At 39.1% G+C, this 15583-nt stretch overlaps 1 pseudogene; it reads left to right on the forward strand.

Moving 5' to 3' along the window:
* The first annotated feature begins 9534 nt into the window (after nt 1-9534).
* Nucleotides 9535-12053, forward strand: LOC103056031 (spermine synthase pseudogene; annotated as a pseudogene).
* Nucleotides 12054-15583: the final 3530 nt, after the last annotated feature.

A 15583-nucleotide genomic window follows, 5' to 3' on the forward strand; every position in this document is an offset into this window, starting at 1 on the left:
CTGCCCTTTTGAGCCCCTGCTGCCCTGCGCTCCATTGCCCCAGTGATCTTCATCACTGTCTTCTTGCTCCCGCTGCTGACGAGGCATGTCTGGCCTAGCTGCTGGGCCCTATAGGGCTGGCTTTGCATTGCAAAGAAGGGGAAAAAAGCTTAAAGCAGCCTTTTCCCCCCCTTCTTTGCAGTGCTCCCTCTTGTCCCTGGGGGCTGGCTGAAAAAGCTCTGTGCCAAAATCCAAGGAGGATTTTGGCATGGAGCTTTTTCAGCCAGCCCCCAGAGTTGAGATGGAATCCTCTCAACAGAGAGCAGTGGCTTGCAACCTTTCCTGCTGGCTTCCCCGTTGACTTTCTGGGGAAGCTGGCATGGAAGATTGAAAATGACGATCACATGATCATGGCCCTCTGGACTCGGGCTGAAAATCCAGGTGGTTCTGAGGCCTTCACGCACCCGACTCACACTGCAACCCTATGCACCCTCACCGACTCTTCCATGCCCCCCTATGCACCCCCTTGCTCCCTCCCCCACCCAGCAGTGCCTGGGGTTTGCAACTTCCTGTCAGCTTCCCACAATCAAGTCAGTGGGGAAGCCAGCAGGAAGTTGTTTCACCTAACCATCAGGGCATTTACTTAACAATGGCAACCAGGATTGGGGTCGCTAAGCGAAGCGGTGACATGATAATTTGCTTAACAACCACATCGCTTAGTGACTTAAATTCCAGTCCCAATTGTGGTCATTAAGCAAGAACTACCTGTAAAGGGTTAGGGTGGAGACCTCGAGATGGCTATCTTTGAGAAAAGGGTTACAAAAACCAATTTCTGCATGAAACAACTGAGCTTGAATTCACGAGAAGATTTAATATTTTTATCTCTCAGAAGAATGCATCTGATGAAATGGGCTATGATCCATGAAAGCATTTGAGATAGGTCTTTAAGGTGCTCTGATGTTTCATTAGGGAGAAAAGATTCTTACGTATCGGAACCAAACATATTTAATATAAGAACGGTGCATTTAAGCAAAAAGACAATGGCCAGACTCCTGACTCAGCCTTACTGCATGGAGCAGATCAACTTCATTATTAGCAGGCTCAATTCCAGGAGCTGATACAAATCTTTAAAGTTCAAATCAGTTTGCAGCTTATTTATCTGGAAGCCTTTGTGTAATTCAGTGCACCCTGGTCAACATCTGAAAAATCTACTCTCTATTCAGAAGAGGTAGACAAGAAATAGAGAATGAGAATGCAACTTGCATTGAAAACACTCAATGCATATATATCTGTGCTACCAACTTTCAGTTTAACCGAAATCCGTAATTTGATGGGGGCTGCTGAGAACTCTATGAATGCAAAAGCAAGCCCAGCTGATTTAGCATTTCAAGTTTTCTTGAGCAGACTGAACACATCAATTTAAATGAGGGATATAGATATACCTGCATCTTCCATTTCAATCCATGACCAACATAACAAATTCACAAGACAAAAAACCATTGCCATCATCCTGGACTGTGAAGAATCTGGCCTGAGGTTAACTATGGGTTAATGTTACATTATTTGCATTTCAGATTACTAATAACCACATGAAGATGATTATTTAGAGTTGTATGATGCAAAAAGAAAAGCAACAAAGAATGTTAATATCATTCCATTTAAGGTTACAGAGTAAAAATGCCTACCACATTTCCACAACCATGTGTCTGGGAATAATCTAAGGTGGATAGTCTAGGAAACATTTTTTTAAAAGTTATTTTCTTTTAAAGATAACCTTCCTGGAGTATAGCATCAATAGAGGAAATAGATGGGAAAAGCTTTTCAAATCTCTGGTTCAGTTTCAATTCTTGAGGCGGGGAAGGAATAATGATTAAGGTACTCTCATATTTACTTTAACAAATAAGCAAAGTATTTTTCAATTACTACAGTACAGATGGGTGACCATCTGTTAGCATATGGCTCTTGAAGAAGTGTTTACATCTGGGAGAACAAGGTTCCTTATTAGAGAGACCAGAGAATTAATAAGATTTTTTCAAGTGCGGGTGACAGATTTTTATTAACTTGGAGGATGCATATTTTCTGAAGAACCTGAACATTTTGATACATTGGGTATGGAAAGGTTGCTGCTTCAGTATGTATAAACAGAAGGACAGCAATAGAGATACTGGATTCTTGATAACACATGCCTATTCTTTATCCCAATGATAATCAGAGAAATAATGCAAAGAACTGGATAATATACATTCATGAAGAGCAGATATGAACTTCCTTAGGGCTATCAATTCTATGCAGAGATAAGAGATAAAGAAAGCAAACTCTTTTCTGCCATTGAGTGTTCATATGGATTTTTGTAGCCCAAATCTGGCTGCACTAAACTTCATAACTTCAGCACCAGACCAATAGTTGTTGGCTGTTAACTTCTGCCAAGAAGAGGACCTTTTCTTTCTCTCTAGAACTAGAAAAGGCTTCTACATGACATCCTCAGGGTCAGAGGGACATTTTATCTATTAATAGATTCTTCCATTTTTTTGGCTTTATGGCATCTCCGCACACCCCTGGGAGACCATTTCGAACCCAGGCCATATGAGATGAATTCACATGGTGGCACTACCACCATTTATGGAAGGATAATAGAGGCATGGAAAGGGATCACCAGGTGGATTATTCTTGAGGTCATGCATGCTCATTGGAGCAGAAATTTCAGAACAAAGGAGCCATAAAGTCCCATAACCTTGATTACATTATAAAGATTTATCCAGATGATTGCAAGCACACCATAGTAAACTACTATATGAACTCCAATTCTAAAATTGTACTCCCTGCTTTTTTTCCTGGAGCAGTGAAAAAAACAAGAGATAAACTTTTTGAATAAGACACCTCTAGGGATGCTATTGGGGTACAGTCTCCAAAGTTTTCATCTTGGTACCATGATTATAAGAAACACAGAAGCATCTTCCAGTATCTGGTCAACATTACTGATGCTTCATTGAAGAAGGTCTGCTTTCAGGTATCCTCTGCATGCTTTGTAAATGTCCCCTGCTCTTGAAGTATTGGCCAAGTGGAAGACATTGTCCAGTACCTCCTCCACCATCTTATCTATAATAAAATTAGGGGGGAAATCCTGATGACAAACAGACTTAAAGGGTCTGACACTGAATGTCTACACTACTTCCATGTGGATGTGATTCCAGCTGCTAGTAATCAGATCGCTATCTTTGCCATTTTAAAGTTAGAAAAAATGTTTAAGCTTTTAATTTTAGTATTGGCTCTTAATTCAACTCCTTTCCCTGCCTTTATTTTTCTTCTTTCTTTCTCTTTTTCTTAATATTATCATTTTTTACAATTCTATGTAATGTTGTTATGACTTGTGGTCACAAATATAAATTGATTGATTAATTAATTGAACTACCATATGATAAAAAGTTTGGTCTACGTGTTCTCTGATAGTCTGCCTGCTTCTCTTTCTCTTTTTCTTGCTCTTGCTCTCTGATATAATCAAGATTTTATTTTGCATTTCATTAATTAGCACAACACAGTAAATATAATAACTGAAGAGAACTGAATGGGATATTAAAGATTAGTCATTTGTGTCCGCCTCAACAATGTAGATCAGAATTGCACAACCTCTTTTAGTCTTCACTTAGTTTTTCAGCGGCAAGTGCATCAGCCGATGAACGGGGCCAGAACAAATTATGTGCCTGGAGTAAAAACAAAATAATACCGTGAGACAATGGCAAACTGTACTGAGTGGGTACGACTGGGGCATTAGAAGTCAACTTTAACTCAGTAATATCTTTACCGCTTTCTTGCAGTTAGTATATCGGTATATCAGATCCCCAGTGGCTCTCTCTGTGTCATGATAGGGTGATTCACCTCCAAAGTGGCTTTGCTACATTGCAGTGAAATGCTCCATTGATGTAGATCATGGCTAATCCACAAAGGCCGAAGAGTTACAAATCTTCAAGAAATAGCCAAAATGTTTTAGAACGGACGTGAAGATATAAAGCCCCCCTGGAAATGAATAGCATCTATTCAGATATTTTATTCTGCAGATAGATCACTTTGCCCTGCTAACGTATTAGCTAGGGACTAACACAATTTCTTTTTAAACCTGTAGCTGGTATTTTGCAGGACTACATGCTTAAAGGCCTAAGGGATTAAGAAATCTATTCATCTGTTCTTCTGTTAAAGTAAACAGAAATCACCGCCTCCTTCGGTTCCTGTGGAGAGTTATTTTATAAACAGATGCCATGATGCTGTTCCAAGAGCTGTAGTACCACTTGGACTTAATATAAATGATACAGGAAAATTTAAATGCATTTGGAAAGCCTTTCAAATGCACAGAGAACACTGCACATACATTATGGTGAAACCTAGGTTCAAAGAAATATTTACAGAGGTCCAAGGGGGTCTGTTTTCTACATATTTTCCAGCTGTATTCTCCCAAATCTGTAATCATGGAGATGAAGATAATTGGAAGTTCAAAGTAGGTCCTGTTACGTCAGGCACTGGTTGTACTTAGCCTGAGCAAGGAACGTAACATAAAGGGAAAAAATTGGCTATGAGTGGTGGCTGAATCGTTAACTGGGAAACTGCGGATGTGTAACATTTTAAAAAGAGTTTGTCAAATGTGGGCATGCAATTTACAGTGTCTCATTTTAGTGCTGCACCTTGTCTGATGGACCACATGTAACCAGGTGACTAGCTCCTCTGCAGATATGATAACATCACTGCAGGCTTGCCATTATTGATTCAAGGACCCTGCTCAGATGTAACGTGATTGACCCCAAACTGTAATTATTGCCATGGTTAATCTTGGCATTAATTGGCATTTGTCAATGTCAATAAGTAGATTAGGGTCCAAGGTGTCAATGACAAATGAAGGAAAATCACATTGGATGGCAAAAGAGCTTTTTCAAAGACAGGAGTGTCTAATATTTTTCCTTGGAGAGAGAATCTCTGTGTTACAGGAAAATGAAAATAATGGACCTGTAAGCTGAAATGCAAGTACTACAGACCATGATTATGTCTTCCATGTGCACAGGCAGCAAATGATAGTGCTGTAGTTAATTTACTGTTCCATTCTGCAGTTCAGGTTCATCTTCTACATGGCAAAACGGCTGCAATGGCATGATCAAAATCCTTCCTCTTGTGCATATACAGTTTGAACCTGCCATTGCAGACACTGTCTTGACTTTTTTGACAAAGCCCCCCTGGCAGATGCCCTTGATTTGGAACCCATTTCTGAGGCAGTAAGATGGTGATCAATCAAATCAGCTTCACTGAGCCCAATCTTATGATACATCTTCCTGTACTGCTAACTCTTTTCCAGGTATACCCATTACCTTTCAATCATGTTTGAAAAAGTAACTTTGAAAAAGTAACAAAATGAATTCACGGGCAAATCTCAAAAGCTTAGAGTATTCCTTCCCTCTTAAGTGTATGTTCAGTTAGTTCCAACAGCAGTGAAATGTACCACATTCAGGTATGTTGCCCCAAATATCTTTAGAAATAACATTGGACAGTTTGAAGAAATGTATAGCTAATAGCCTATTAAATATGTGAAATAAGCTATTATACTTTCTCCAAATTCTCACACACATATGAACTGAAGATTTTGTATATACAGGCACACACACACATACAAAATCACATCATTTGTCCCCCTCCCCCTCCCTTTAGGCATCTTCTCTCCTACCCTCTCAAGAAGTTCACTTCAGGGATCAAGGATTAGTTTCATATTGCTTTGTCACTGTGTGATGAAACTTAGGGCCAAACATAGGGCATTAAGTCTTTCTTTGCACTTCAACTATATTCTTCTTCTTTCCAACCCAACAGAAAATTGGAAATAAATTATATAAGTTGAAGCAGGGAAGGCTTGATTGAGAATTGGAAGGTGGCAGCTCTAAACTCTGTAGAGGTCGTGTGTTTTACATCATGCCTGAACATTTTTGCATTGTCCCAGCTCCTCATAGAAAGATGCTCATGTGGCAAAGGTTTAGTCCCCTACTCCTGAAGTTCACAGAGCGTAAACTTAATATGAACCTTGACATGGATGCACTTGGAGGCAGTTGCCCCTGGTCTATTAAGATACCTTTTGTACCCTACCCTGCACGCAGAGTTAATTTGTCCCCTTATTAATGCAGATGGTTGGGCTGGCCCCCATCAGAGATTATTACAGGCTCAGTCTTGCAATATTTCCAGGAAAGTTGTAAAATTCTGTGCCATCCCCATTACTATTAGCTCTGATCAATGCATAGATAAACAATCTCGATAAGCATGCTGGTTTATGAAATTTGATTGTATTGTTGTTACTATGATCACCCTTGTTAAACTGATTTCTGCTACCTTGTTTTGAGGACTCTGTCTGTCGCCTGCCCATCTGTAGGGTGACTCTGAAAAGTGAATACAAAGGGGTCAAAGTTGGTGTGGCAGGAGAAGCTGGTCAAAGAAAGACTGCTTTGAAAAAGGGCTGGGGGGTGCAAAAAAAGAAAAGAAAGAAATCAAAATAAAAAATCCCCAGTGGAAAGAGGCAGTTGGGCAGTAACTCAAAATGTTGGCAAATGCTCCATTCTGAGCCTGCTGCTCAGAAGTGCCAGAGTGGAGCATATGATTAACCCTGCATTTCCCAGGGCACTCAAGTCTATATTCTCTGCTGGCAAAGCAGTTAGAAAGAATCATGCTTTGCATACTTACCCTACCTTATTCAAAATCCCAGATACAGGGTTTTCTTACAGGGCCACAATCCTGCTTCCTGAACCTGCAACTTTCTAATGGGAGTTTTCCTTTCACTCCAGATCCAAATATGGGAGGGTCTTTGCCCTGGATCTGTGGCAGACAGAGAACAAGATTAAAATCTGAAAGATTAAATTTCCCTCCTGTATCTAGTCAAAAGGTAGCTTGGAGTTTACTATCTATTTATTTATATTTATCCTATCAAAAATTCTTCCTATTTTGAAAGTGCATGTTAAAAGCTTGCAATATGTTAAGAAGGGAAGGCGTTGATCATACATGTGCACAAGGCTGTCTAAAGCTGGGGGGTGGGGGGGAAGGATAATTGTGAGCTATTCCTATTGATTTTTGCCACAGTGAAAGATAAAAGATCCAACAGCATTGAGGAAGGAGACAGAGTTCCTAGATATTCTAATATTCTATAAAAATCCATCTCTCCTTTTGTCAGATAAAGCTACACTTTTAAAACAATCCTTTGAAGAAAGCTGAAGTTGAAATGAGATTGTGGGCTTATCTGGCTAAAGCTGGAGGGCTGGTTAGTTTTTTAGAAGATAACAAATTGGAGTAAGACTTTTGGAAGTTAATGTTATCTGATAATTGACCCCAAGCCTTTATCAAGTGCCCTTCCTTTGCCTTATCTAATGTAAGGTAGAATTGTCTGAATTCTGGGAAGCTTTTTCATTTCAGAGGGAGTGGATGAGAAGGAACCAAAACCCAGTAAAAATGAATTGATAGTGCTTGCAATGAGATTGTTATATTCAACATGCCCCACACTGTTGATGTATGGTATGAATAATAATCAATATTATTCTTTTTTCATGCAGTTGGGTCTCTGAACCCATCTTTCCAATTTCCAGGAATCATGTTGGACTGCTTATTCTGCTGTACCTGAGATCTTTGGAATCATGTCACACCTCACATTTCCCAAGTATCTGCAAAACCTTTGAAGTCCATTTGTTTAACTCTGAGGTCTCCGACTGTGTTTCTATCTTTAAAAGAAAAACAAAAATTCAACCCTGGAAATTGCTCTACAGTGGACTCACTTTGGTGACTTGCTTAGTGAAAAAAAAAAGTGCTTTAGTCCTTGTTACATAATTTGGAGCTTCCTCACATATCTTTCATGTGAACTATTGCAGTGCAAGACAGTGCTGCACAATATCCCAATTTAAATTAAAGGCAGAAGATGAAGAGATTCCTTTTAAAGATCTTCAGTCTTATTTTAAAGTCGCAGCACTTTTCAGTCCCAAATTATCTTTGGTCATCTGGGTCCAATATAATCAAATAATGCAAAATAGTATAAGGAAGGCATTTGGAAAGGTTGAATTATATTTTCTACCTAATTTGTTGCTCATAGGCATTTTTGACATGTCTTAGGTGATTTGACTCACTTTCTTGAGCAATATATTTTGTAGGTATGTAGAAACCTTTAAAAATTGTAGCATAACGCTGATCAAAACTACTATAATTTGAGATAGTTTGATGGCATATGTCTATGTTTAATAGCAGAAGGGTTATAAAAGCTTGCAATTCTTTATTCTTCTTCTTTTTTTTGCTGTTCTAATCTGAGATAGATCCTGAAAATGAGTGTGTTCCTTTATATGTGCTTCTCTTACTGTGCATACAATACAGTTTGCCTGATAAATATCCCAGTCATTAATTCAGAAGACCTTCCCATGTTTAACTGGTGGCTAAAGGAAAAACCCTGAATAACGTATGCTTCTGCTTTTCAACAGTTCAGCTATACTATTCAAAAGGAGACATTAAGCATCTCCCAGGCAGAAATATAGAAGTTCTTCTTAGACTCAGAATCCCCCATTTTAATTTTCACTTGAATAGTGCCCGTGGGCTCAGTACAACTGAAGGAGAAAAAGCCCAATTCATACATGTTTTCTCTTTTTAAATTTTCTGCTGGGTAGACTGGGAGAACATTGATTGTAGAATACTCTGCTTTGGGGGCTCCCCCCCCCAAAGGGTTGAAGCTGTCTCTATCCATCACTGAACCAGCAGAAACCTATCTCTGAAATCAGCTGTCCTGATTTTACATATGCAGCCTGAGAAAAGCAAATTCATTCATTCATTCATTCATTCATTCATTCATTCATTCATTCATTCACTCACTCGTTCGTTCATTCATTCATTCATTCATTCATTCATTCATTCATTCATACAATTTATATAGCCGCCCATCTCACATACATGACTCCAAGTTATTGGTTGATGCCACTGGTTTTGCTTACTGGCCAAGCCCTGTTTTCTGCCACTCATGGCCCTGGAGAGGAACAGAGCAGAAAACGAATCAGCATCACCAAGAGAGATGATTTAGGATAGCTCTCCTCTTCCATTCTTTGAAATGGATGAGTTTCACTAGATAATTAAAGTTGACTTCCCGATTCCATTGTAGTGTGTTCAGAAAGCAATTTTTCCATTCTTTCCATTCTTTCACTATTTATACCTTATGCTAAACTGCTAAGGGCATGGAATTAAGAACATTTACCTTGTTGCTTGCTGAACAATTTAGCATAATTTGGAAAGAGCTTCAGCACAGACCTGATATATGCAGCTCTTTATGGAGAAGACAGCTGAGAAGTCTGACTAGGGGCTGAAGGGGAGGGAAAATGCCTGCCTTAGTCTGAAATGGCCAATCAATGCTACTCTGATCCTACCTGTGATTGGTCACTTAACTTCATCTCTGGTGTAAGGGGCAGTGAAGTGTAATAGATTTTATGCACCTGGTAAAGGTGTTGGATAATGTGGGAATGCCTACCTGATAAAAGGTGTTGGATAATGTGGGAATGCACTGTTTTAACACCTGCATAGCTAAGGATGACTTACGGTGGTCTCTGTGAAAAATTGGGTAGGAGACAATCTCAGGGAAAGAAGAAGACAAGGACTGCTGGGACATTTTGTGCTATGGCTAGAGAGAAGTGAGGAAAGAGTGTGTCCTAACTCCTATTGTTCTTATTTGCAATTGAAATTGGCTGTGCAAAGCCTTGATTGGATAAGGCTGGGTCCCCAGGGAAGCTGTCCCTCCCTCCCAAGCCGCCAGTCCTGGAAGAGGCTTTCAACTTAAAGTGAGGGTTAAACTTTCAGTTGGTTGGTTGCACATGCTGAGTTTGAAATATTGGTAAAGATAGATCACCTAGAGCCGTGTGCTGGCTGGGGAATCCTGGGAGTTGAAGTCCACACATCTTCAAGCTGCGGAGGTTGAGAAACACTGACCTAGAGCATTGCATCCACTGATTAGTATATCTCTTGCATTTGAAATGCAGAAAGCTGGACTCACTGCTAAAAAAAAAAAGCATTCTGGATCTTTCTTTTTGGTATATCTGACCAAGCCTAATGTTACATTCTTAATGTAACAACTATATGAGAGTAAATCCCATTGAAATCAGTGGGATTTAGTTTCGGTTGAACATTATAAAATTGGAACATGCTACTTCTTTTACTCAGGCGCTTTTTGTTCAAATTTTAATTTTTCATGAAGATTGCCTCCAACGGTGAACAGAGCAAAGCCTGGTTAATTTGCATACCTGATGAATATGCATGCTCTCTTTTTCGATTAACCAGTAGAGCTTGATCAGATATGAATCTGTAGACCAATCTAGTATCTTGAATTCTCCAGATGGGCTTGCCAACATCAGAAAAAGAAATGGCTTGAATATCATTCAAAGAGTGTTATACATTTTCACAAAAATCAGTGTTTAAACTTATTTAAAAAACACGGTATCTTGATGGAACATATTTTTCCTGAAGTGCCTGGAGACACACTTCTCTGGGTTTCACACTTGACACTAAACTAAAAACTTACAGACCGCAGGATGACACCTGGCCGTGAACATTATGATAACCTGGAAACCAAATCATGCTGTCTTATTGTCAGCTGCAAGTTAGGATTTTAATTTTAGACTATTTCAGCCAACTATCTGGGATTCTGACAACAAAAGCTCTATCGCTGAATCATTGATGTTGAAACGGAAGACTTTCCTAAGACCGCCCTAACTTAATTTTGGGTGGGGGAAGGACTAATTCCCTCACTTGTCACCAGACAACCTCTGCTTCTCTGCCAAACGCTTTCTTAAAGCCTGTTTTCTGTTAACCCAGAGTTGTGACAAGTGCAGAACTACGACGTTGTCAGTTATAGTCTCTTTTATGCCCCATTATACTATAGGCCATGCATTTTAATTAGAAGTCTGTTGTTTTCCATTATGCAGCAGCAGTGTGAGGATACACTCCGCAGACATATGGGTACTTCTCTGCAAGGACATATGTTGTGCAACCTGAGCCACAGAAGCAATTAACAGCCCTCTTGCGGAAACAGAGACACGATTCCCTCCGAATCGCTCCAGCACAAAACCTTCTAAACATAATGCAATATTGTTCTCAATGAGCAGCATCAAAGGGTTAGAGAGGAACAGGCAGGTAAAATCAAGCTTCTTTTTGCTATTAGGGCTGCAGCATAAGCAATCAGCCATACGCGTCTCGGAATTTAATTTAATCCATTTGTACATTTCTCCACCATGAATAGTTTTAGATATCAGGCAGGCCGTTCTACCAGACATGGCACAGGGCTTTAACTCACTCTAACAGCAGTGCTACACTGTACCTGTGACTTCGTGCTTGGTGCCACACCTGATTGTAAAGCCCTTTTTAAAGGTCTACAGCCCATCTTCCTCAAGCAGAGCATATTCACACCTGGGAAAATCAAGGTTACTGAGCAACCTGTGTCCATAATAGCATCAGCTTTGCCTCTCTGAGAGTTTATCCTCATGGCTTGGTTTGGGCTGATGTACAAAGTTACAGTTATTTGAATGGAGGAGGATAAGAAACAGAACAGCTTCTAAACAAGAGAGAAGAAAAAATCAAGGCTTTATCCCACAGAAATATCCGCAGGATAGAATAATTGCCAGCCCTTGTTAGAGGTGGTGCCACTGTTAGAACCTGGCCTATAACAGATGGGTGACTAGTCGAACATGACATGGATGAAATTCTTTATGAAGAGCAGTTTGCTGAGCAGAATATTAAAATTTTGCACTCAAAAGTGGTTTGGAAATGTTTCTTTCCTCAGTGAGGTTGTTAATCTGTCAGAGAATGACTTAATATATACACAAGCTATGATGGGCAGTGGGAAGGAAGATTACATTGACAAAGAAATTCTCATTCTTGAAGGTGGTGATAGGGGATATGGAGGAAACCATCCTCGTGAAACCACGATAGGGAATGACCATTTAGTGACTGAAGGATCCCAAAAATATGTGCCTAAAACATGTGGTGATATCTTAGACAATCTAAAAGAATGATGCTACAAATATCTGTCAAACTCACTGAAACCTGGATCTCTGTGAAGAACAGCTGGGTGGGTTAGACTGTCCCGATGCATTGAATGTGTAGATGGAACTGCAGGTATTTTATATTACTTGAAAAAAGAGAGATATTATCTGAAGCTGAAAGCCACCCGTGCTGTCACACGCTTTGTCTTGGCGTCCTAACTCTGCTGTAGATGATTCCTGGAATTTACACAAACTGTCCATTGATACTTCTCTAACTGGTGTTTATTATTTTAATTTAAAAGCATATGGACATTTTACATTTGATGTGTTATTTCTGAAAATTAAGCTTGATGAATTAGCAGCAGAATTATAGCCACTGAATGCACTGAGCCTTTAGAATGTGATCATTTTTATTACACTCAGTGTAGGTAATTGGACACCAATTTTAAAAAGTCAGTACTAGTATTTTAGCAATGTTCTATAGAAAATTCTCTTCAATATTTACCAGTTTAATGGTTGTGGATATTTTGAATAGACTCATGCAGTTATTGTGAAATGATCAGTGTGCTTTCAATAAAGAAATTAAGAGTAGGCTGTTTTTTGTTTTTGTTTTTTAAACAATATTTTCTGGATCATTGGGATGTTTTAAAATTTGCAAAAAAAAAAAAAAACAGTCTAAAAATTCCACAAAAATATCTTCAGATAGGAGTATTAGATCAACCATGAGATAAAATGCTCATTTTTAAAAAATGAGGCCCTTTATTCAAACGTATCTGGTATTTAATTTATAGCAATTAATCAAATTATTTGAGGAAGCAGATAAGTTACTTTAGAAAAATATTTTAACACACAAGTAGAACCATGAGATACCAGACTTGGATACAATGACTTCTCATACAGCAAATCAAATTGCTGAGATTTACAACATTTGCATAATGATGCTCTGCATAATGTTGAGGTCATGCAAACGGCGTAAATGCCCTCCGTCCCCCACTCTCGGATTCAGCAGCTGTGCCTGAAAAACAGACAATCCGTTCCTCCAATTGTTTCATCAAAATGAGGACTTACTGTACAGAAAACAAAAAGAAAATCCTGAAACAGAAACAAACTCTTAAATAGTACAATAAATTTAAACAAAGAAACACAAAGAATACATCATAGAATATATGTATAGGAATATAACTCTGTTTTTGAAAGTACATTTTTATTTATTTATTTATTCATCAAATTTATATGGCCACCCATCTCACAAAGAAGTGATTCTTGGTGGCATACAATAAAACAGTTAACATATAAAAAACAATTGTTCAGAAAAATTTTAAAAATCACAATTAAAGGCCAAGAAAGGGCAGCAGATGTCAACTCAGTACCTCACTGGTCCCCTGGGGCCCCCAGACCTGATGGCCTAACCAGGTTTTGAGGGACTTTCAGAAAATCAACAGGGATAGAGCCAGCCTTACTTAGGGGGGGAGGATGTTCCATAAGGCAGGTGCCACGGCAGAGAAGGCCCGCCTCCTGGGACCCGCCAAGTGTAGCTCCCTAGCAGACAGGACCTGTAGCATGCCTCTTCTGCAGGATCTGATGGGACAGGCAGATATAATCGGGGAGAGGTGGTCCCTCAAATAACCCAGCCCCATGAAGGACATTAAAGGTCAAAACCAGCACTATGAATTGGACCTGGAAGCAAACTGGCAAGCAATGCAGCTTGTGCAGCAGAGGTGTAATGTGTGCTGTTCTGGAAACACACATAACTGCCCACTCCACTGCATTCTTCACCAGGTGAAGCTTCCAGGTACTCTTCAAGGACAGACCCATGTAGAGCACATTACAATAGTTCAATCAGGAGGTGTCCTGATTAAACTTTGAGCCTGTGGAATAATATTGACACTTTCCAGTGATCAATTAAAAAAAATTAAAAGGTAGGGAGTGAGAGTATATCATCAAGTCTAAATCTGATACGAGGTGAAGAAAATGAGGTATACTGAAGAACAGCAGTCATTTTAGCTACACATCCAGAGTTGGGTTGAAGTTTTGTAGATCTTCTTCCTCACGCTTCAGCCAGGTTTTCTTTGAAACTGTCTGTTGCACTTTCCAACCCAAGGGGCAAGACTTCCAGAACAGTCATCTTTTGACATTATCCCTCAAAGAATGAAACCACTGTCAGATGGTGCCTCAAAGGTCTATCCAACCAAACAGTCCTGAAGGATATCATGATTAGTGATGTAAAACTATACAAGGAACTCCTGTTCCAAGTATAGATCATCTACCAAAGTAATGATAGATGTCTTTTTCCATAACCAGACCTGAAACCAGACTGAAATCAATCTAGATAATCAGCTTTATCCAAAAATATTCAGAGCTGAAATTGCCCCTGTAGGGTCAGAAAAGAAATAGATTTTATTTAAAATATGCGTATTATGCAATTATCTATAATTTTTTTTTAAAAAATCTGAAAGTTCAAAAGGGATTCTTTTTTTTAAAAAAAAAGTGAAATTATTAATGGTAATTGTGGCATGTTAATTGAAATATAGTCAATTTTGGTCATAATTTAAGAGGATTATGTGACTCCAATGGCACACGTGCTGACGTTTCCTTATATCTTTGGCAGTATGAAAAAGTTATGAAATCTTTAGGAGACACACTGCCTGATCCCAGATGGATGGCTTCTAGTTCCATCTATCAATAGATTTCAGGTCATTTTTCCATCCTTTTCTTCTTTTAATAATTTTGCATATGTGGAAAGGCTCAAGACGCAAGAAACATGAAAGGTGACAAGGAAAGACAATTGCTCATTAGAAGTGCCACCTGGAAACACCCACACATGTGCTGTAGCAGAGGTAGGCAATGTAATGCCTTTGTACTTCGTGGCACATAAGAGCTTCCCATGAGCATCCATGGGGGGCAGGGGGTTGGTGTCAAGGGGTCAAATGACAAATCGGGCATCACAGCACAAATTCTATCCTTATGGACATGCATGCCAATTTACAACTCAAGTACAAAAGGGTGGAGTTTTATTTATTTATTTATTTATTTATTTATTTATTTATTAAATTTCTCGCCCGCCCATCTCCCCCTGATGGGCGGGTGAGTTTGCATCATGATGTCATGATTCATGTTTCATTCTTTTGGCACTATCGTGGCAAGCTGCAGATCCCTCTGCAGCTCTCTGCCCTGTCTGGCTTCAGTTTTATCTAAAGATATGGAGAAGCCAAGTCATCTGAGCCCCATTGACTGTGGGATTTTATATTACTTAAGCCTAGGGCTTTGCTTAGAAGTGTGGTCACCTGTTCTGGAGAAAAATAAGATGATCAGCTCAAAAGGATTATAGAAATATGATCAACATCTTCTATGTACCAAACTCACCTGTACTTTTTCTGATTGATTAATTGATGCTTTTGGTGACCAGATTAAGATAAAAACCCTTATTGAGATAAGTACTGAACTTATGAATACTAATATTTTCAAATAAGAGAGTTTGGGTATTCTGTAAATATTATTTTTTATCTTTATACTTCTAATTTCAGAGTTCTCATTTGAGCCATTATGAATCCAGGGAATTTCTCTCTCTCTCTCTCTTTTTAATTTAAGCTTTTTACAGATTTTTA

Source organism: Python bivittatus, unplaced genomic scaffold (assembly GCF_059951505.1).
Source record: "Python bivittatus isolate LINGU-HERP-01145 unplaced genomic scaffold, Pbiv_v1 ctg000960_np1212, whole genome shotgun sequence".
NCBI lineage: Eukaryota > Metazoa > Chordata > Lepidosauria > Squamata > Pythonidae > Python > Python bivittatus.